Source organism: Palaemon carinicauda, chromosome 3 (genome assembly GCF_036898095.1).
Source record: "Palaemon carinicauda isolate YSFRI2023 chromosome 3, ASM3689809v2, whole genome shotgun sequence".
Lineage (NCBI taxonomy): Eukaryota > Metazoa > Arthropoda > Malacostraca > Decapoda > Palaemonidae > Palaemon > Palaemon carinicauda.
In genome coordinates, this window is record NC_090727.1 from 34,515,694 (window position 1) to 34,533,710 (window position 18,017).

Here is an 18,017-nt window from a genome sequence, read left to right on the forward strand (position 1 = left end):
CATAGAATGAAATCAATTCAGCGCACCATAAGATAAAAGGTTCACACAGATGAATGACACTTCTTTTTCAAACTTGTGTTGTTGTCAGTATCATACGTAGATTCAAAATGATATAGGATTTTTTTTTCTTTTTTTTAAAGATATCCAAGATAAAATTCGTCTTTGTTTCAGGTATTTTCCTTCTCTCACATATATCATACGATATTTAGTAAATCAACAGATACAATTATTTTTATGTGTATTTACCACTAATATTTAGATAATTTCCTCATGTATCCTAATAAAAAAAAAATACTTTCATCATTTTTCTCTTATAATTGTTTTTTTTACAACCTTGATAAAATTATGTTTCTCGATTTCGTACGAAATAAAATCATTAATTACTTTGACAAGACCAAAGCTGTCTTATAATGAATTTGGCGTTATTTGCTCTTTTATAATTCTGTGCAAAAAGTTTTCATCATCTTCAATCTTTGCATTATTGACTAGAATTCTTCAGCTCTCCTTGTGAAAAAAACCCACTTTTCTTCATTTTTAATACATCTGAGATTGCTATAGTATTTAATAACCAGAAAATTACTGCACATCTTTCATCATTAAATTTAATGTTTATATATACACATATATGTGTGTGTGTGATTGCTCTATACACACATACACACACACACACACATATATATATATATATATATATATATATATATATACACATACATACATACATACATACATATATATATATATATATATATATATATATATATATATATATATATATATATATATATTCAAGTGAATATGTTGACGTCATTGGCGATACACTTGAAACCTTTTTCAAAATGGACTATTACTTTATTTCTCTTTTTGCCAGAGAAGACAATACTATATTATAGTAAATGAGTTGGTTAATACTATTCTTATTCTATTGACCAACATAAACTGAGTGGATGCAACATCTAGTATTTAGTATTAGGGAACAATGTATACAAGCTTTGTTTTTCTCACACTTTATGCCAAAGTCCGTCATTCCATTCCCGTGGACAGCTAGGTCTAATAATATTCTTCCCTTGAGGAGTAAGACTGTAAGACCAAAGGGAGCCTCTTTTCACTGATATCTTTCTCTATACAGTATATATACTCTTTCCTTTTTTCACTATCTTGAACAAAATTTCCGGTCACAAATATATCACTAATGATTAAGTACAGAGACGAGATTGTATTGACACATATCTAAGTCTTAAGATTAATGCTATTGAAAACAATAAAACTGTGCAGAATCCAGAGCAGAGAAGTTGACTGTATTCAGTCTTTCCAATGTCCGTTCTTCAGTAGCAGACAGTATTTCATCTTTTCATGTTACTTGCAGCCATGCTCAAATATCTAACTTCGAATATGAAGTTTGCTAGGTTTTTTAATATGAGCGCTATAACAATATATTGCTTTTATCTACTATTGCTCCGGTAGGCGAAATAAAATGTATTGAATTACCTATGTTTTTTCCTTTCTTAATCTCTGCTTATCGCTGTTTGCCTAGCCAGAAGGAATACGTGACCACTGTTTCGGCGTGAGAAAACAGGTGTGAAAAAGAATACTGTAGAAAGGTATTAGCCGAGGGGTACAGGATTAGTACATAACTCCCGAATATTCTCTTTATTCCTCATATTCAGAAAGTTTCGATTCCTAACCATTACTTATTAAAAATTTCTGCTTTCAAAGTAATTAAAACATTACGAACTGATTTCACAGGTTATCAGGAAATTTTTGTTTCTAGTTAATAGTGATTTTTATAGTGATATCTTAAACCCATCAATACTTTACGATTAAACATAGTTTTCCGATTGCGGCAAATATGGAATATATCAAATGAACATCTTAATTGCCTTTCCCTTTGGTATGCAGTAAAACTTATATTTTAACCAGAATTATGTCTACACGTTTCCAACAACCATTCAAATTTAACCATTTCTTTGCGAATCGGTTCCATATTATACGAATTTTAAACATCAATAATTTTCATGATGTGAGAATTCGCAACAGGAATATCTACAAAGTTTCACGAATCATAACAAGCAAAATCTTATGGTTTAAAAACTCATGAGCCTTAAATTCTAATACATTAGAATTTGCTCATCATATCTTATGGTTTTAAAACTCATGTCATATATTCTGGTAACTTTGAAACTCGCACATTATATATACCGTATTAGTACAGTTACAAAACGCACAAATTAGATTCACTGAGGAAGAGAACGATGGTAAGCTATTCCTTGATTTTTGCTCTTTCAAAGAAAACGGGAAAGGGTCTTTCAGATGAAACGCTGCACGGGAATAGTCAACCTTTATGTATATTACAGTGACTTTCAAAGAGTAAGGGATTTTTCACAGAATTTGTCAAAGGTATTTTACTCAGAGGAACTCGAAATAACCCATTGTCACGTCAATCGAACAACAATAATCATACCGGACATGAAGACATGAATAAATAGGTAGGCATGCAACGACATTCTTCATGTTGACAATGGCTATTCTTTACATTTGATGTCATTCATCAAAAAGGTCCAAACCACAAAAATTAATGGGATTAACAGTTTTTTGACACTTAGATACTTTTATTGCACTTGGCAGTTTTGTTACACATTTACTACAAAACGTTAAATCGTTATTATAGGAATCGATTGAGTTTCGTTATACTCATGGGACAAAAAAAATAATTGGCCGAAAACTTGGTGATTATTTTCACTTAACAGTTAGGAAAGAAAAAAATTTACAAACTCCTTTTTTCCATCTTGGCGACTAAGAGGGGCAGGGGGAGTACGTGGGCTATGGAATAAACTGTCATTTGGGACTTGATTAAACCAAAAGATTTTCATAGATTTGAAGTTAGGAAAGAAGTTAATTAGATAGTGCGTACTACCGAACCGTATACTTTATTTCTGGGTGGAAATCGCTTTCTTTAAAAAAAGTGTAAATTGAAGAAAAACATGCAGTCAAATATCATAAAAAAACTGAAATAACTGATGAGGTAGGCAAGTTCCATAGAATCTATAATATACTAATGCCTCCAAGTGTAAAATTGTCAAAGGGCTTTATTATTAGATTCTGAAGTGTCCCCAAAAATAGTAGAAAATTATTTTTTTTTTTCCTAAACAGTAGAGAACTGCAATTTTCTAAATACAATTGAAAGAATTTGTCTTATCACTCCCTTCTGAGAAATAAATAAAATATGTCAGGTAAGATATTGGGCTACAATGGGTCTGGTGACCTCCAATGACAGCCCATAAACTCCAGAGGGAACGATATCAATCCCAAAACTCAATTGTAAGCGGCTCAAGAAATCGAGATAATTTGGCACGATTATCAACATTAGTAAACTTCACTTTTCAAATCTCTGTGACATAAATAACCATCATCAGAGACATAAGCCACAATTATCTTCAGAATCATAATACCGACAAAATAAAGCTTGCTCTTATTATAAAAATACAAAACATCGAGACTAAAATTAAAAATTCTTTTTTCTTTTACCTATTCATCTGTTCATTCCGCCCTATCTTTACCCAATATCCAACATGTCTATAGCTTACGTCAGCACCAAAACAATCTGTTTTGGTAATTATTGTTTTAACTTTGTAAATCCTAAGCACTAACCCCTGGCTCTCAAGACATGGAATTGGGTCCCAATGGATTTGACTGCAACCGATCTCTTAGGATTAAGGGTAGAACTTTCCCCCAATTTGTAAAGAAATGTCATAAACTATTAAGACGAATGTAACAATTCACAGCTATATAGTCTGGTGTTCCCTGAACGACTGGTAAGCCCATTTTAAATGCCTCATACCCAGATGAGGTTAGCCGAGAGAGAGGCCCCTTTAGAGAGTAGAGTTTCCCACAGCCGAAGTATATAGAAAGTCTCCCCATTCTATATACTTTGCCCACAGTTAGCACAAGAAACCCCCACTATCTTTATTCGCGCAACTGAACACGTGCTTGCCCAGACAATGGCCCGTGTACTTAAAATCTGTAAAGGAATTCACAGGAAAAAATAACTATCTTTAATCGCATAACAGATATATAATTGGTAAGGAAATTGATTTCTTGAACTATAGGAAGTTTGTATGTGTAGGAGGGAATATTTCACCCATAATAATCAAAACGTCCCCTTACCATTAACCATTCAGAAGAAACATTTCTCCATTAAAAGAAAATTAAAATAAACATAATCCACGGAACTATCTTCTAACTGCTGAAATCAGAGAAGTCAGAATAATGGCGAAATCCTACTATGAACATAAGCAAAGGAAACGCATTCTCATTACACCTTGTTTACCTTTCTCGACGCTGTTATCCATCATCTAGGCCGCCGCCATCGCCGAGCCAAAAGCCTTAATTCATTTGGTAAACTTCCTGGCGCGGCGTCATCCAGCGGATGAATTGAACCAATCTGCAATGCATATTCCCTTAAACGCCTGGTAAACTGCATCATGCAGAGGGAAGCGAGGGAACACGGAATAGTGACGTGCGTAGAGAAAGAAAGAAGACAATTCGTACAAGAACTGAAAACAGAAAGTGGAAAATGAAAATGGACACATCAAAAGGTAGATGATGGAAAAGGATTACAAAATAGAGAGGTAGAAAGATAACTTGCTTAAGTTGCTAAGGGAAATTATTGTCCGTTTATATGTAAACGATAATAATATGAATGGATTAGTATTCCTTTTTACCGATTTCACGATTTTAGTATCTAAAGAAACATCTAATAGCTTATATATTTTCTTCAGTTTAATGTCTCAATAAATAATCTCTTAATATTCTTTATCTTTTACATTAATTTTTGCCAACTATCCGCTTTAATAATTTAATATTTATGACAAACTTTACCAACTTTAGAAAAAAGAAAACTAATCCATTAATATTATTACAGTTTACATATAAACGGACTATAATTTCCCTTGGCAACTTAAGCAAGTTATCTTTCTACCCCCCCCTCTCTCTCTCTCTCTCTCTCTCTCTCTCTCTCTCTCTCTCTCTCTCTCTCTCTTGCAGGGTAAGTTTTCAAGTTTTCACAGTAAATCTTTGGAATTGCAATTTAGAAACTATCTTATGTTTGAAAAAGTGCATTTTCACCTTTTTTACACTTTTAGTCAAACACTTCGTCAAAAGCATTTAAGTAAATCTAATACTTTGTTGCCCATGAAGTTTTTTCTGATATCGATAAGAAACTTAGGCCAATTATGTTATTCTCATGCGATACTGAAAGGATTACAAATATGAAAAGGAATTTCTTCTCAAACTTATAAACCAAATCCAAATCTAGAAAGGTCAAAATCATAATACCCAAAATAGTGTCTGTTTCTGTCCCTACCGCATCATAAGTAAAATAAATACTGAGAAAAAATTAGAGACACAAACTGGGGAAAGGGAATTGCTTCTCTCTCAAGAAACTTGACATATTCCAAAGTACCTAGTCTCTTAGTTCTCCTTCAGCCTAACTTCTCGAAAAAAATAAAGTTTTTAACCCTGAAGTTGATGAATGGAATCTTGCATCATCAAGAAGCCACTCGAGAGAAGGGAATGACTTCGGACGAGAGAAAGAACCGAAGGATAACAGGAAATCAGAAATGAGAATTGCAAGATAAATAGAGTAGGATGAAAGTGTTCGAATTCATCACATAATTACGTAATCTAAATTAAACGAAAAACGTGTATTTTAGGACACTTCCAAATTGTTTGGTTTTTATATACGTGAGTTTTGATCATGGTGTTTTCCGAGAAGCGTAATTTATCATAATATCCGTTGCATTATTAAGTTTCTTCCTGTGGTCATTCATTTTGAATTTAATTAAACAATAGACGCTGCAAATATATTTCTATGACTGCTGCATTGGGAAAGTTGTCTTTTTAACTTTATTTCGGAAGCTAAATTGACTATATATATCATCATCATCATCTCCTCCTACACTATTGACGCAAAGGGACTCGGTTAGATTTCGTCAGTCGTCTCTATCTTGAGCATTTAATTCAATACTTCTCCCTTCATCACCTCCTACTTCACGCTTCATAGCCCTCATCCATGTAGGCCTGGGCCTTCCAACTCTTTTAGTGCCTTGTGGAGCCCAGTTGAAAGTTTGGTGAATTAATCTCTTTTGGAGAGTGCGAAAAAGCATGCCCAAACCATCCCCATCTACTCCTCACTATGATCTTATTCACATACGGCGCTCGAGTAATCTCTTTTATAATTTCATTTCAAATCCTGTCCTGCCATTTCACTCCCAATATTCTTCTGAGGGCTTTGTTCTCAAATCTACTAAATCTGTTGGAAATTGTTTCATTGTCATATAACGACTCATGTTCATACAGTAACACCGATCTCACTAAACTGATATATAGCCTGATTTTTATATGCAATTTCAGACGATATTATTTCCATATTTTACTTAACCTTGACTGTATCAAGGATGACCTTCGATCAAAGGGATTAACCGGTGATGAAGTGTGGGATAGAAGTAGATGGAGAACGCTGGCCAGAAACATCGACCCCACATAAAAGTGGGAAAAGATGCAGACAAAGCAGAAGAAAGAAGAAGACTGTATATGATCACCACCTTCTTCTTTTTGGGGGGAAGTAATCCAGCAGACATAAGGCGAACCAGTACAAATTCATCCCAATTACCTATCTCTATGATATAAGAAAAACATTCATTCTAAATGCATACAATATTTGGGCAATGTTACAACCATCATTTAAATCAGAGTAAGTGGGGTTCATTGCAAATATAGAAGGCAAACTTCAATGTCAGTCAAATGCTGTATCTATATGGCAACGATTCATAATTAGGGAAAAACATATCCCAGTCACGATAAGCTGTTTACTTTCAAATCAAAACCGATAATGATATGGAATACGATGTGACAGGTGAACGGACGCCACACGACATAAAAAAAAAGTTAAAAAGTAAATTAGTGGCAATCTTTTACTTGGTATTAGCTACGGGGTTTCATATCATGGCATCAGAGATACACACATCCAGAGTCGGATTGTAAAATATATAATCTATATGGTTCTTTTAGATACTGAAAAAAAAACAGAAACGATAAACCTTAACTGCATTGCTAAATATTGTATCCTAGTTCAATGAGGACATCAAATAAAGTAAAAGTAAGTATACGTTTTAAAAGGGTGATAAAGTAAGCTATTTACAACTTGAAAACAGTAATTTACTAAAGAGTATACAATCAAATTACCATGGAGATTTTAAATTTTTTCCTACTATAACTATTTAATATTATGACCATTGAGAACAATGAGTTTAGAATCCATAAATGATTAAGGAAATCGAAATCGAAATAAAAGAGAAATGGTTAAAATATGCAAGACTGATACTTGTAGTAATAAAAAAACTGTACCCTAAACATTATTTTGTTCATGCCGATTCTCATAGCGACCAAACTGGCATTAGAGGCCAGGCAATAGCGAGAGTGAAGGCCCCTATTCAATCTGATATTCTACATAATGGTTTAACTTCACATTTTTTAATCGGATCCTTATAGTGACGAACGAATACAATACAAGAAAGGTATTTATCATAGCTAACTACTCCATTCACAGGAGAATGAATAAGAAATGTCAACTTCACTGAATTGACTCAATGGACAATACACTAAAAAAAACATCTAAAACCATCAAATAAACGCATAACAATCCTTAAAAACTAAAACGACCATATCTCAACTTGTCCTTACCTTCCGTAGTTATATTCATGCAAATCTTTCATTTACCTGGAAAGAAAATCATTTTAAAGTAATAACCAAAAGTATTCTATTGACATTGATACGGTAATAAGCACAATATAACAAAAATTATGTAATGTGATGCAAATAAAAAGTTGATATAAGTATTTTACAGACTAGAGTAGGCCCATACAATCCGTCATAAACGACGGAAATATGCTCAGCTATTAGTGGCTGGATTAACAATAGACTACATTGCCTTTGTATCATTACTATACATTAGCAACATATGTAAGATAATGCAGCGCGAAATATATATATATATATATATATATATATATATATATATATATATATATATATAATATATATATATAAATATATATATATATATATATATATATAAATATATATATATATATATATATATATAAATATATATATATATATATATGTATATATATAAATATATATATACATACATATATATATATATATATATATATATATATATATATATATATACATATATATATATATATATATTATATATATATATATATATCATGGAAAAATATTAAATCAATATTCGTTGAGTCACCTAAGGTGATATTCCTTAACAATTTCAGTTTTTACCTCTAAATAAACGTCAATATACTATAAATAAAGCTCTGACATAAACGCCAAATAACTCTAGTAAAATGTGTTCAACAAAATTAAAGTTTCCCTTGAAATGCTCAAACGCGTAGAGTAATTGTTTACAAGGAAAATATTGATTTATTTCTAGTTTTCCCTCTGTACCTAAGCACCTTGTAATCAGAGGTTTCCACACTGTGCCCCCAATGTTTATGGAAAATCTAAATACGGCCACGAAATACAATTGTATATAAAAAACATCTTTCACTTTCAAAGCATCAGTATTACACGGAAGGGACTCAATGGGTTTCCAAAAACGATTAAGTGTCAGAGAAATATTCAAATCTATTTTACAGAAGCTTTTCTATGCAAAAATGCCTAGTCAGCGTACGGACACCTTTTGTCTTTACCATCGAGAAGACTAGAGATACATTTAGGCCTTATTGATATAAAATATTAATATTCTTGATATATGAAGGTCACATATTACTAGCGTACTCTCGCCTTTTGTCTTTTGGGGTTTATCATACCATCGTGAAAGTCTTACCCTTCAGAATGCGATCCCTTACCCTCTTCTCACCGAATGCACACTCTCCTTTGCATATATCCTTTATTCCTTAATATTCATATGTCTCTCCCCAAGTATTTGACATTATCTTACTCTCACCTTTCATTCTCTTAATCTCCTCTCCCGTCTACATTCCCCTTACTTTACTTTTTTTCTTAATCCCCATGCAGCAGGAGAGAGAGAGAGAGAGAGAGAGAGAGAGAGAGAGAGAGAGAGAGAGAGAGAGTAGAGGCGCTCAAGATTTGAGTGAAAAACTATTCATCTGAATAAATACCATTGTTAACAACTGCTCTGTGCGCTTGTGTATTTCATGTGATCAATAGCATCAAAGGAAAACATAAATTGAGTTAAACACTTTTTTTTCTTTTTACTTCGAGTCACTGTATGTGTACCTATATGATGTAGTAAGGATATTCAACGAATTTACTTCGCTCTTAGTCAAAAGTTAAATTAATCTCAACTTTGCATTAGAATTTAAATAATGCATTAGTTTCCATCTGTCCACCTTTTTTTTCCTTCAAAACTAAAATGGAAATTGATAGAGGCCTTTTTCTAGTATTAAATGTAATAAAAAAATTTCAATTTATTGACATGGTATTCGAAGAAATCGGACAAAATGTACATAATATCTACTGTATATGAAATTAACGTTTTCTAAAACTTACTTACTGTACTGTCACGATTAACTCTGTAAAGGAAACAATTTGTAGCGATTATAAATTGCCATCGACTGTTCAAATGAGGGCAGAGAAATTAATCACGCATACTGATATAATCAGTGACCAGAAGTCTATAAACATTACTGTATCGAAATAAATATTATCACGGCTGACTCAGTATTTACTCAATTAACTCAGGAAACGTGATGCTGTGAAATTAATCCCTCCATTAAAAAATCCCACATAATTTACTTCAAACAATAAATACCTTCACGCTCAGTACCTACTGACAATTCAGAGGTCAGCTAATTTTATATCAAAGTATTACAGAAACAAAAATGAACATCAACAACACTTTTAGCAATCTCATAATCGCACAAATTAATGTTGAAATATAATATAAAAATTCAAATACAATAAATATCTTTTTTAATACAAGATCCGGGAAAATATATTAATGGTGCAATTGGATTAAATGTCATTATTTCTATAGATCGGTGTCATTTTTTTTTTTACTTAGCATTAAGATATACCAAATACTCGTGGTTCATAACAAACTAATAGAGAACTGAGAATATACAAGTTTATTTTTTTTCTTTATAAATATTAACTTATCAACTTTTACAATTAATCAGATAGGAATAATAGTCATATGAACGATAAATATATCTTTCCGAATATTTCACAACTGATTTTTTTTCAAATATTTCTTAAATTTACGAAGTCTTGGATATTTCTATTCTTTGGTGTTGCATTAAATTATAAAAGACAAAAAGGACGCACAAGATTCTCTTAATAAACAAAATCATAAATATTATTATTTGAAGATAAACTTCCATGACCATATATAAAACAGTCTCTCTCCAAAGTCGATACAGCATCTGTGACCTGAATATGACACCACCAGGGAGCTTCAGACATTTAGATGAGCTCATCTGGTCAGCTTCCGAGTTAAAGATGGAATGAGAACGGAAGGTTGGAAGCAACATATGAATCACTTAAGATTTAAATAGTTACCCTCTTGCTTGAGGGTACACTCGGGCACACTATTCTTATTTTTCTTCCTCTTGTTTTGTTAAAGTTTTTATAGTTTATATCAATATTTTAATGTTACTGTACTTGAAATATTTGTTTTTTTCCTTGTTTCTTTTCCTCGCTGGGCTATTTTTCCTGTTGGAGCCCGTGGGCTTAAAGCATCCTGCTTTTCCAGCTAGGGTTGCAGCTTAGCAAATAATAATAATAATAATAATAATAATAATACAGAAGTAAGTTGACAGAGCCGAATGAGTGATAATAGCAATGGTAAAATAATAAACATTAGAAGTAAAGAACATAATGTGTGGGTGTAACCTCACGCAACAGAACTTTAATCCAGGAAGGCAGAAAGCCTTGACACAGAATCTTGGGAACAGTCCATGACCAGAAATCATTTGTTACATGATAACCACCACCGTAAAGCTATGAGCCATGGCACCCAAGATGATCGAGTAGACGTTAGAAGAACCACTGATCTGTCATTGTATACAAGCAGAACGAGACTAAAGTGAAGGGATTCTAAGCGTTCACAATGAACTAAGAGCTTGGAATCTAACTCGGTGTTCAGAACTCATAGTATATAATATCTTTTGGAGCTAAAAAATCTGATATTATTAGCACTTCCAGGTAATTATTATTTCCTCTCTCAATGCTGTTTTGCCATAAACGATGAATTTTTATTATCTTTAAGGATTTACTAATAAATTCTAAAATATAGAGCAAGAAAGTATAAAATAATCTACGTTTAGCAAATATAAAAATAAGAAATAATTCTATCAATATTAACTGATATGAACTGGTGTGATCTCCATAATGCATCTCTTTCCGCTTCGATATCTTTCGAGTAGATCAGACGGACATAATTTGAATTGCAGACGTTTATTTCTACTTTGACTTGTTTCATTAACACAAATTTTTACTACTTATCGTTCGCCTTTAAACCTATAAATCAAGAAGGAATCTTTAAAGGACCCAGAGAATTCTTTTTCTTTGTATAAAATTCTGTAATATTTTGTCAACTAACTATATCTCTTCGCATGTTTATCTAATGTTTTCTATACTGGGGGTGAATTGCTAATTTGAAGATTAACTTCTAACTCACGCTATGAACCCTAATCCGTAAATGTTATATTTAAACGTTATGATAACGAAACATGATAATTTACACAGTCCATTACCCTCTCATCTACACACAAGAAGACTGTTATGATTTTAATATGTAAATTTTTATGTTTTCAAAAACGTGTCTCATTTGAACTTCTCATGATACAAGACGGAGGGTTTCTCAATACATTAAGCACATTAAAAAGGGACCGCATCTATGAGTAACAGAAAAACGTCTAATCCAGATTAGTAAAGCCATAAAGTTTTGTATCATCAATACAAAATCTTTAACACCGTAAATGTATAGTTATATATTTTCCATGTAATACAATATATGAGAGAGAGAGAGAGAGAGAGAGAGAGAGAGAGAGAGAGAGAGAGAGAGAGAGAGAGAGAGAGAGAGAGAGAGAGAGAGAGAGAGAGTCCTACGATATTGATTTTACGTAAAGCAGAATTATATATAATTACTTTTACACAAATATATGCTATTGAAATTCACCCACAAAAAAAGAATCTTAAAATGGTTTAAGATCTTCCTGAAAAGTGGCAAACTTCTCTATCTACATTATCATCAACCTATCTACTTGCTGCAAAGAAAAAAAAATTATTGCTCGAAAAAAATAAAAAAACATGGAGCCTTCTTTATTAATATTTCATCCAAAACTACGAAGCTGAATACTGTTAACCAACATGAATACTTAAGTAAATAAGTCACCAAACAAATTCTAAATCAATTTCTCGAAAAGTAAAAACAAAAAGTTTTCTTCCAAAGAAATATTTTCCGACTTTCAAGAGAGCACCTTCCTGAGCTCAAGCTGTATCTGTTTGGTTAAAGCGATAGTTACCCAATACCAGGAGAATGTCTAAACACCGCCAAGAATAAATTTTCTTTTCGGCTGCGGAGGGTAGTAAAATACGCCCACCAGCTGGTGAAGTTCGAATCCATATTACATTCCATATTACTTATATCTGATGAATTTTTGTTTTATTTCATTAAGCTGTCTTTACTCCCAGTATAATAGAAAAGGCACTGAAAACTGTAAGATAGCTACATAAAAGGAAAATAATAATTTCACTATTTCATGCAAATATAAAAATATAGGGACATAGCAGCACTCTTTCAATGAAAACTTGACAGCTAAACAATAGTTCAGCAGAAATACAATTTTGAAGGTTACTGCGTTGTTAAATACAAAACTATATTCTTCGCAAATAGTTATATGTTTGCACTTATTTACATATCCATAGTAGATGTAGCCATTTAGACCGCTAAGATAGAGAGATACATGCCTATCTAATCCCGTACACTAACCGAGGTGACTCCAATTAGAAAAACCAACGAAGTCATTGCCACATTCATATCAATGGATGAAACCTTTATGTAAAAAGTCTCGATAATATCAACCGCTTTATAATGATACATAAAAGGTTCATCAGCATCACATCAAACACTCCTACGTTTACTAGCACTGTCTCATACAAGTTGTGACGTCTCCCTTTCACGCACTCTGGATATTCAACCCTTTCCTCACAGTTTCTCTGAATTGTAATGACTCTTTTTCACTAACATATCATCCTTCATTTATTAGTTTTTTTTACAAAGCCCTCACAAGATATTCGTGTCCAAGATTTCGTCCTCCCTAACCTTTTTACAACTACTCAAAAACATGTTTTTCACCATTTCATAACTTCTTACGTCACATAATAACTCAGATGGACTTATTTGTCAGTGTGAATTTTATTCGCACTCAACATCCAAGTTCATTCTAAATATTTCAAAACGGAAAACATTGCACATTGTTATTCCGGTAGGAGAGCCGATTTTTACCAGTTGGCGAGTGCCATGCCCCACACACACAGCATACCAAACGCGAACGTCTTATGTAAGACTTACAAAAAGCCAAGAATGTTGCATTCCAACCATAATCATTAGAATGAATCGAACATGATCTCTTTGTGCTCTGCAATGCGGATAATTTTAGATGCGACTTCAGTCGTATCTTAATACTTTGGAAAAATTTAGAGTTACTTTAGCATGGCGTTATTGTTATAAATTCTCAACTAACAGTTTTAAATATGAAATAATTTAAATGACATCATAAAGTATTTGAGAAAAAAGAGATAGGACGTTATTACGCAACTATAAGTTCATCCTAATATTAAAATCTTATCTATTCCTCGGGAGGAGATAAAGTGGAATAGTTTTTACGTAGATTTTATTTTGCTGATAGATGATTCACTAAGCAATCACTTCGAAGATATTCTTTTTTCCTTGTTTCCTTTATCCAAACTCCTGACCTCCAATGCATATCATACACCATCCCTTTACGATATATTTATATAAACAAAATTCTACCACTTTTATGTTAATCCCCATTCTTCACTCATTCAATTCTCCATATCCAGAAAGTGCTATGTTAACAGTTCATATAATGACCCTCAAAATTTGTTCTTTCCTTTACATTCAACATGCAAACTTCAGCTTTTTAAAAGAGAAAACGATCAACACACTTTCCCTAATATTCTGCACACTTCCTGCTACCTTTCTTGCTTTCAATTGTTATCTTAACCATCTCTTACTTTATACTACTACTACTACAATCAGCTGTTTTTATTCCCAAATACAGAGCTCTCATTCTCTCGCCATCCATATTAATATTCATTAGTCCATAGCTAAATTCCCATTTACCCTGATAACCTTCCAAGCATTTACTTTAAACTTTCTTTAAATATTCTACCAGCCCTGCAGCATTTCTTCACTATCCCTAATAGAACTGCATCACCTATTAAAAGTATTCCACATTTTATACAGAAGAGATAAATCACATTTTTCATGTCATTTTTTTCACATAAATCTATAGTGCTTTTAATAATATGTTCCAAATAGGTGACGGAATCTTTCCCCAGACTCAGTTCTACTCCAAATCGGTCCTTCTCACGTTTAAATATAGTAGTTCCCATGAATTTATCCTTTATACCATAAAGTTGCAACTACATTGCCATTTTATTTCTTTTCTACCCAACACATAGATATAATATATATATATATATATATATATATATATATATATATATATATATACATAAATATACATATATATACACACACATACATATATATATATATATATATATATATACAAGCACATATATGAGTGATAGTTTCATGCATGTATATACACATACAAACATATATATATATATAATATATATATATATATATATATATATATATATATATATATATATACAGTATATATATATATATATATATATATATACACATACATATATATATATATATATATATATATATATATATATATATATATATATATGCATATTTATACACACACATAATTATATGAGTTATATTTCCATGCCTCATTTCTCAAGAGAGTAAAATAAATAATCAGAGGCGACAGGCGGAGGCGCTAACATTTTCAATTTCCTTCGGGGACGAGCCAAACAAATGATTTCTTTTCCTAAGGGTGACTGGCAGCATGTGACGTATATCAGAGAGCAATTTTGCATTCAGACTGCCACCTGCCAATCTCAGATCATTTGCAACCAATTTCTTCATGGTCATGTCGCAAAATGTTTATGCCAAAAGCTTTTTATTTGAGGTCAGCGCTTATTTTAAGTTCAATCGTATACTAATGTTAACCATTCCAATGACACCGTTAAACAATTCTTTTTTATAAATAAAATATTATCAGTATGTTGCATTTAAAAATTCAAAAAAACTCACTTGAAGTGCATATCTGAAGATCAGTAAAGTCTTTTGTTCCTAAAACCCTACTCTAATTAATGTCCTTTTTTTTTTTTTCAAAAGTCATGCTAAACATTAATATAAAATGACTCATACATACATACATATACATACTGTATATTTGACCGAATGAATTATCTGATCTAAAAGTAACAAGACTTTGGAGTGACAGAGGCTATAAATCTCTTCATAAAAACAAAGCTACTGTTAAAACAAATAAAGACTCATGCCTGATTATCTTGAGAGAGAGAGAGAGAGAGAGAGAGAGAGAGAGAGAGAGAGAGAGAGAGAGAGAGAGATGTCTTTCCCATAGAAGAGGAAATAAAAAGAGATACTGTATCACAAATAGCTATAACATGAAGTTTTCATGTTTCTAGCCAATGAGATATAACGAAGGATATTCATTATTTTTACCGACTTGCTTCGTAATAAATACAATCTGGAATGAAAAGTATAATAATGAATTATCTTGCATGTAGAAAACATTGTAAAAGAAGTGGAATAGCTGTAATTAATCACCTGTCCTAAATCAATGGCTAGTATACTGGTAACACGTACGTATTGCATTCGTGAAGCAGCGGATCGATCCCAGCCCGGACTGTGAGATTAAGCTGTTTACTAGGGAAGTTACTGTTGTGGTTCACATTGTTTTTCCGCTTCTTCACAAAGCAGAGCACTTAAAACTCAATCATTTTTTAAACTTAATATATATGGCAATCAAATATATTTCTTTCATAGTGTCTTTAACCCTTAATATGGCAAATTTCAAGAGTTCCATTGCTAATTAAATAAGAAACTCATTGTTTGATAATAAAAGATGAATGATTTAGTGAGCGAGTACAAGAAACTTTCCTTCTGAAAGGCTCCTGTTTTCATTTATATCAATAATTAAGAGAATGAATTAACAAGAATGACCTTAAAGCCAAAGAAAAGGATGAACAATGATGACATCCCATTCGCCTCTTTCCATTAAACATAAGATGTCTTGTTTTACGATATCATTTAAGTGTTCATACAAATACACGCCCCCCCCCCCCCCCCCCCCCACACACACACACACACACACACACACACACATATATATATATATATATATATATATATATATACTATATCTTTAAAAAAACTAAAGTTTTATTTAAACAATTCTGCTTCAACACTTACATAACTAGAACCTGATATCCTCTTTTTCGTTAATTATTCCCGTTAATTGCATATTTACTCAAAGGCAGAGGGATTGAAGTTATTTCAATATTTGTGTGAAAACTATTTATTTTTCAAATACGAAAAATGAACAGCAAGGTAGACTTCAACCGGAAGCAACTTAAAAATCTAAATAAAAAAAAAAGAGAATGGAAATAGTTTTCGGTTCTTTTAAATTCTGGTTTTCTTCGGATTACAAAAAACCTGCTATCCTTCATATAACTTTGGAAAATCTAATTATTCGTTGGACTTCTACAGGAAAAAAAAAAAGACAAAGCTTACATTGCTTCGAAGAAATTTATTTTGTCTTTAACTACAATTAATTGTTGATTGATTAGGAATAAAGCTTTGGGTTATACTGAAAGTCTTAGAAGATACACGAAGGAAGAGAAATGAAGAAAGATAAGCACTCTTCATTGGAAAAAACTTCTGTATCATTCATATCAAGAAAAATAATACAAAACCAACAAGCGCGAATATCCATCAGCCAAAAAATATCATTGGCAATTAAACATCCCAAGTCACTTACAGTTGAAATCAGTCAAGGTGGTAACTCATAATCAAAATGCGTACAAATGTCTATCTTCTTAAGCTAGAAACCATCTAGTAATAAATAATCATGAAAGCTTCCCTCATCATAGAACTTTTGAGTAATTACGTAGTAAGAATTGCTGGTGGGCTTAGCGACAAGCATCTTTTATATAAAAGTTTTGTTTCTATATTTGGTTTCCAGACACTCGACCAATCTCTTCTACGCTAACATTCATGACAAATAAAGTATCGTCGAAGTTTATTTTCTTTCATTCAATTTTGCCGATGTTTTACTTGTTTTAGATATTTCATTTCCCACACCGACAGTTGTCCTGAAATCCTAAAGATTAAGATTTTCTTAGATGAGCATAATAAACTATTGCTGTTGATTGGGTTTGATCAAAAGTATCAGTGGAACTGAAAAAAAGAATATATATATATATATATATATATATATATATATATATATATATATATATATATATATATATAAATATCTATCTATCTATCTATCTATCTATATATATATATATATATACATATATGTTTATATAATAAATATATACATATATATAATATATATATATATATATATAATATATATATATATATATATATATATATATATATATATATATTCTAAAAAGGTATTGGTTCAATAATTTTGCACTTTCATTTCAATCATAAATGGATCATAAATTAAAACATACACACATTTATGAAATAGCTAAATAAACTTCAGAAAACTTCCCAAACCCAACTTTCCACATGAAGGTCAGAA